Genomic DNA, 7172 nt, shown 5'->3' with positions numbered 1-7172 from the left:
TGCAAATCAAGACCACTATGAGGTACCATTTCACACCAGTCAGAATGGCTGTGATCCAAAAGTCTACAAATAATAAATGTTGGAGAGGGTGTGGAGGAAAGGGAACCCTCTTACACTGTTGGTGGGAATGCAAACTAGTACAGCCTCTATGGAGAACAGTGTGGAGATTCCTTAAAAAACTGGAAATAGAACTGCCTTATGATCCAGCAGTCCCACTGCTGGGCATACACACTGAGGAAAGCAGAAGGGAAAGAGACACGTGTACCCCAATGTTCATCGCAGCACTGTTTATAATAGCCAGGACATGGAAGCAACCTAGATGTCCATCAGCAGATGAATGGATAAGAAAGCAGTGGTACATATACACAGTGGAGTATTACTCAGCCATTAAAAAGAATACATTTGAATCAGTTCTAATGAGGTGGATGAAACTGGAGCCTATTATACAGAGTGAAGTAAGCCAGAAGGAAAAACACCAATACAGTATACTAACGCATATATATGGAATTTAGAAAGATGACAACAATAACCCTGTGTACGAGACAGCAAAAGTGATGCTGATGTATGGAACAGTCTTATGGAATCTGTGGGAGAGGGAGAGGGTGGGAAGATTTGGGAGAATGGCATTGAAACATGTAAAATATCATGTATGAAACGAGATGTCAGTCCAGGTTCAATGCACAATACTGGATGCTTGGGGCTAGTGCACTGGGACGACCCAGAGGGATGGTATGGGGAGGGAGGAGGGAGGAGGGTTCAGGATGGGGAGCACATGTATACCTGTGATGGATTCATTTTGATATTTGGCAAAACTAATACAATTATGTAAAGTTTAAAAATAAAATAAAATTTAAAAAAAAATCATGAATGAACAGAAAATAACCAGTAATTTAACTTCAAATAATTTCAATATTTTTAGAACTCAATGGTCAAACTCTCAATTACTATGAAGTGTTATTAAAAATGGAGGCAGCTTGAAAAGACATCTCAAGAATATCTTCTATCTTATTTGTGGTTTATTTTTTTTTTCTCAACTTCTAGTCATGGAAAATGTTGATCTACAGAATTTTTTCTAATCTTTTGTTTTGCTTTTACCGTCTATCCTTATTTCAACAAACTGTAAAGCAGTGTGACATGATGTAATATAAGAGAAATATTAAGAATAAATAAATAATTATATTCTTTCACATCTCTGTTCTTGGCCTTATACTTAGTGGCTTTAACTGGTAACATGTTCATTAGCACTGCAACTTCCATGGATGGCAGTCTCTGTTTACCTGTATATTTCTTCCTGAAACATCTCTCCTTGGACCTGTGTTATATTTCTGTGACTGGACCAAGGTTCAGTTGCAACTTGACTCTGCACAGTAGCAATATTCCCCTCTGGGAATGCATTTGCAGTGTTGTGCTTTCACTCTCTGTGGTTCTGCTGAGATGGCTGTGCTCACAGTGATGCCTTATGATCACTATGTGGCCGTCTGTCTACCTTCCTCTGCGCTCTGAAATCATCATGAATGTCAACATCTTTATTCAAGAAATCTTGGCCATTTGGATCAGTGGGGTCATCTTTGAAGTTATGCATACATCTGCTACTTTCTCCATCACTTCTATGGTGCCAATATCATTTACAAACTCTCTGTGATATCTCCCAGCTTCTAAAAGTCACTTGCTCCAATGAGTATGTCAGTGAGCTTGGGGTTACTGGCTTCCTGTCCTTGATGGCATTTCTTTGCTTCATTTCCATTTGATTCACCCACTCATACACACACGCACACACACACACATGCACACACATGCACACACATTCTCTGCTGTGTTGAGGATCCCATCTGCTGAGCGCCGAGCAAAGGCCTTTTCCACCTGCCCCCTCCACCAGCTATCATCATATTGTTTGTCTCTACTGGTGTCCTTTGAGTTTCTTTTTTTTTAAATAAATGTATTTATTTTAATTGGAGGTTAATTACTTTACAATATTGTATTGAGTTTCTAAAGCCACATATGACTCTCCAACTGCATTAGACTTTTCTTGAAAGTGAAAGTCACTCAGTCATGTCTCTCTCTTTGTGACCCCATGGACTAATGCAGTCATTGGAGTTCTCTAGGCCTGAAAACTGGAGTGAATAGCTTTTCTTTCTCCAGGGGATCTTCCCAATCCAAGGATCGAACCCAGATCTCCCACATTGCAGGCATCTGATTCTTTACCAACTGAGCCACAAGGGAAGCCCAAGAATACTGGAGCGAGTAGCCTATCCCTTCTCCAGCAGATCTTTCTGACTCAGGAATTGAACCATTCTCCTTCATTGCAGGCAAATTCTTTACCAACTGAGCTATGAGGGAAGCCTACTATTTTGATATTGTTTTTTATAATATTTTGCTTCCAACACTTAATCTGATGATCTAAAGCCTGAGAAACAAAGCCATGAAGGCAGCTCTAATAAAGTTTTCAAGAAAAGAAGAGCCTACCTCTTTTGCTGAGTCACATCTATTCATTCCTCACTGAGAAACAAATCAAAATATATTGGAAAAATATAGCAGAGTCCATCAAGAACTTAAAGCTTAAGAATAACTCATTATAAGGAAAGTCATACCAATGGAATGTCTCTGAGCAATAATAACATATACATAGAGTTATCTAAAAACTATTCTTGTAAATACAGTAGATTTAAATCTCACTGTACAATGCCAAGTATGGTGAAAATATAAATTTTTTTAACTGTGAAGACTCCAACTTAATTATCCTTTCTGACTCATTTTTTTTTCCTCTTTTGGTCTTCCTGTTTAATTTTTTTATTTTCACTTTGACTCATACTTTATATCAGGTTATTATTATCTCCTGTGCTTTCTTTGCTTGGTACACATCTGTCTTTTCCTTCACTTTTAATTTTTCCAGGTCCCTTTGCTTTAGTCAAGACTCTTATTAAATAATGTATAGACAGACTTTGGTTTTGTTTCTGCTCAAGGGTCCCTCTTCAGTAATAAGGTAATTCCTTCAAAATTTCTGTACCACATTTTGTCTAATTTTTATTCCAATGTTTACTGTGCTTCTAATCTCTTATGTTCTTATTGTTGTCTTCATCATATGTCATTCATCTTTGTCATATGTTCTTTTTCTTTGAGGACAGTGATTGTAAAGGCATCTGTACATTGCTTTCTGGCTTATTTCTGTCACAAAAAAGGACAACTCTTTCTTTTTTCTGAGTTACAATCAAGTTTGGAATATTATATAGTACGTAAGCACATAAGAGAACCACCTGGCCCTCAATGTTTTCTGTCTGTTTAAGGGTCCACCTAATGTTCTATTAATCTTACAGGGCTTCAGTTGGTAACACACACGGTCACCAGGGACAAGTCTGGTTATGTCATTTGTGTTGCATCCTTGTCTTTCATGTGAGTGATAAGATGAAAAAATACAAACAATAAGCGACTCATAAAATGCTTATAGGAATAAATACAAGCACAATTAAACTAATATGTTTTTAAAAGGCACATTTGAGAAATAAACAAACAAAAAAATCATGTCAATATAATATATAGTGACCAAAATGTAAAAGAATGGATGCTATAAGCAGCAGATATAACGCAAGAAAAGACAGAAGCTAGCTGACGGATCCAAGAATTTCTCACAGAATGAGAAAAAAAAAATTTTTAAGCATGAGAAAAAGCTTAGTTTTCATAAAAGATACAAAAAAAATTCAATATCTGTCTAATAATGGTTCCAGAAAGATCTACTTTCCATGCAATTGAGGGAATGTGTGACAGGCAATATTCAGAGAAATAACTTTAAAGGCTTTTTTCCCAGAATTCATAGAAATGTAGATCATCAGGTTTGAGAAGCACAACAAAAATTGGCAAGTATAAGTAAAATGAATATAAATGTAGTTATATCATTCTGAACCTATAAAATAATGAAAACAGAAATTTTAAAAATCTTAAAGCAGAAAAACTGTTTTAAAAATACCAATGTTATATTCTAGAAGCTTTATTATTTTACCTTTTCTATTTAGTTCCATAATCCATTGGAAAACAATTTTTGTGATGGCATAAGGTGGATGTCATTGCTCACTTTACTCATTGATATCCAATTAACTACAATAATTAATTGGAAACAAACTTTTCCCCCAAAGAATTGCAGTTGGTGCCTTTGTAAAAAGTTTAATAATTGTATATGTATGGGGGTCTCTCATCTGTTCAATTGATTTATGTATTTATGCTTATTCTATTAAGCTCTATTAATTATTGCAGCTATACAGTTTTTTATATTAAGTCTGTAAGTTTTCCTACTCTGCTCCTTCAGATCTTATGGTCTATTCCAAGTCTTTTGCTCATCCACATGTTTTAGAAACAAGCTTTTAATTAACAAAAAAAAGATGTTGACTGAAGTACATTGAATCCATAGATCAAACTGAACAATCTTCTTTAAAAGTTTGCATCTTCTAATTTATATAAACAGGGTAATTTATGAACAAGGTATTTTTCTGCACTTCTTTAGGTTTTTAAAAATTCTGTCAGAAATGGTGTATAATTTTGAACATAGTAGTTTCAGACATCTTTTATTTGATTTATCTCTATGTATTTGATGATACTTTAAGTTGTAATTTTAAAATTTTAATTGTCTAATTTTTGGTATCAGTATATAGAAATCCAATAGATTTTTGTACATTAACCTTATATTCATTGATCTTCCCTATAAACATATACTTTCTAATAAATCTTTATAGATTCTTTTAAATTTCTATTATACATTGTTATCTGTGAATAAAGAGCTTTATTTCTTAATGTCCAAAATTTAAAACTTTCATTTCTTTTCCTTGCTATTGGGCTGGCTAGGGTCAGATTAGGATCTAATTATGGTTCAGTTATTCCTAACAATGTAATCATGAGCAAATGGCTTATTTTTTCTGAAACTTTTGTTTTCTCTGTAACACATGGATGTGATACTTACCTTGAGAAACAATTGAAATGATGTTTGTGATGTGTTGCACAGATCTTTGCAAAGATCTACTATTTTGTCCCATAAATAGTAGATTCTAGTGGAAAAAATATAGTCAAATTCTGAATACTCTAATATTGTAATGGTGATTCAGTCACTTTAATACTAAAAGATAGAAGTATTTCAAATTACTATAGAAGAGTGATCTCACCAAGATGGCAACATAAATTGTTTCCAACTTTACTCCCTCTCGCAAAAAGAACAACTAACAAGTATTCATGGATAAGACATCACTGAGAAAATTACAGAATTGAGGCCAAAGCACCATAGAGACCAAGGCAAACTGCATTAGAAGGGTAAGTGAAATGGCTACCTGCTGACTGCACTGACTCTCCCCCAGGTCAGGGGAGAATCACGCTGAAAGCTTAGGTTTGAGCAATCTTGAGAAAGAACAACAAAGCTGGACATATTACTCTCCCCGATTTCAAATATTACAAACCTATAGTAGTCAAAGCAATATGATAGTGGCATAAAAATGGATGCATAGATCAATGAAAGCAAAGAGAGTATCCAGAAATTAGGGATTAAGTTCTAGACAATTAGATGTGGAAAATTTTCTCCAGGAAAATAGCATGATTACCAAAACTAATACAGCTCCAACAGTTGACCTTGAGGATAAAATCATATGCTAAGGACAGAGAGAGTTTTACTCTATAATGACCCACCACATCCTCACCAGACTACCTACCTGAACTTAATTTACATTAGAGAAAAATGAACTTCTACTTGTTTATAACTCCATATGATAGTCTTTAATGACTGAATGTGATTCCTTTATGAACTCAAGAAATGATATACCACAAACCTTGTTATTAAAATGGTAAATATCAGACTCAGTTCAGTTCAGTCGCTCAGTTGTGTCCGACTCTTCGCAACCCCATGAATCGCAGCACGCCAGGCCTCCCTGTCCATCACCAACTCCCAGAGTTCACTCAGACTCACATCCATTGAGTAGGTGATGCCATCCAGCCATCTCATCCTCTGTCGTCCCCTTCTCCTCCTGCCCACAATCCCTCCCAGCATCAGAGTCTTTTCCAATGAGTCAACTCTTCCCATGAGGTGGCCAAAGTACTGGAGTTTCAGCTTTAGCATCATTCCTTCCAAAGAAATCCAGGGGCTGATCTTCAGATTGGACTGGTTGGAGCCCCTTGCAGCCCAAAGGACTCTCAAGAGTCTTCTCCAACACCACAGTTCAAAAGCATCAATTCTTTGGTGCTCAGCTTTCTTCACAGTCCAACTCTCACATCCATACATGACTACTGGAATAAGCAAAGCCTTGACTAGACAGACCTTTGTTGGCAAAGTAATGTCTCTGCATTTGAATATGCTATCTAGGTTGGTCATAACTTTCCTTCCAAGGAGTAAGCGTCTTTTAATTTCATGGCTGCAGTCACCATCTGCAGTGATTTTGGAGCCCCCAAAAATAAAGTCTGCCACTGTTTCCACTGTTTATCCATCTATTTCCCATTAAGCGATGGAACCAGATGCCATAAGTTAAGAGGTTGGGATGTTCTCATTTAGGTAGAATTAAAATTGAGATGCTTGTCAGATATCCAAAGGTAGATGACATATGCACAGTCTTAATATTTCACTCTCTCAATCTATTTATACAAAAGACAGAAAAAAGATTGCTCAAAATATATATATGCATATATATATAAATCTTAAGAGTTATGAAATGTTATGGTCATATGTTCACCTCTTCAAAATAATCTGACTTAAGGAAGCAGAGCAGTAACCAGAGAGAAACTGTGAGTTTTAGATAATCTTTCTGATTTTACTTCCAAGTTATTCTTAATAACAGACCTCTGTTAATTATTGACTTTATTCCTCGGCACCATTTATACCCAACTTTTTCTATGGAAAATTCCTCAAGATTTGCCATTAATGAGTAACTCTGGGAATAGTCTCCAAGGACAAGAAAGATTCCTAATGCTGACCTACCCTTTCCAATCCCAAGAGACATGAATATTGTTAATACTCAGCTCCTGAGCTACATCTTTGCTAGCTATGAACATCACCTCACCAATGTAGGCAAAGGATTCTGGGATCTCTGGACTATCCCACTTGCTTAATAAGAGCACTGGGTAGAAGACATATATCAAATGATAGAATACATAGATCAACTCATGGCTTGAAGATTATGAACGCCAGTAGGTAAGTGTGGAAGGTAGCATTTGAC

The sequence above is a fragment of the Bos indicus x Bos taurus genome, chromosome 23 (genome assembly GCF_003369695.1).
Source record: "Bos indicus x Bos taurus breed Angus x Brahman F1 hybrid chromosome 23, Bos_hybrid_MaternalHap_v2.0, whole genome shotgun sequence".
Taxonomy (NCBI): domain Eukaryota; kingdom Metazoa; phylum Chordata; class Mammalia; order Artiodactyla; family Bovidae; genus Bos; species Bos indicus x Bos taurus.
Note: the sequence above shows the minus strand (reverse complement) of the source record.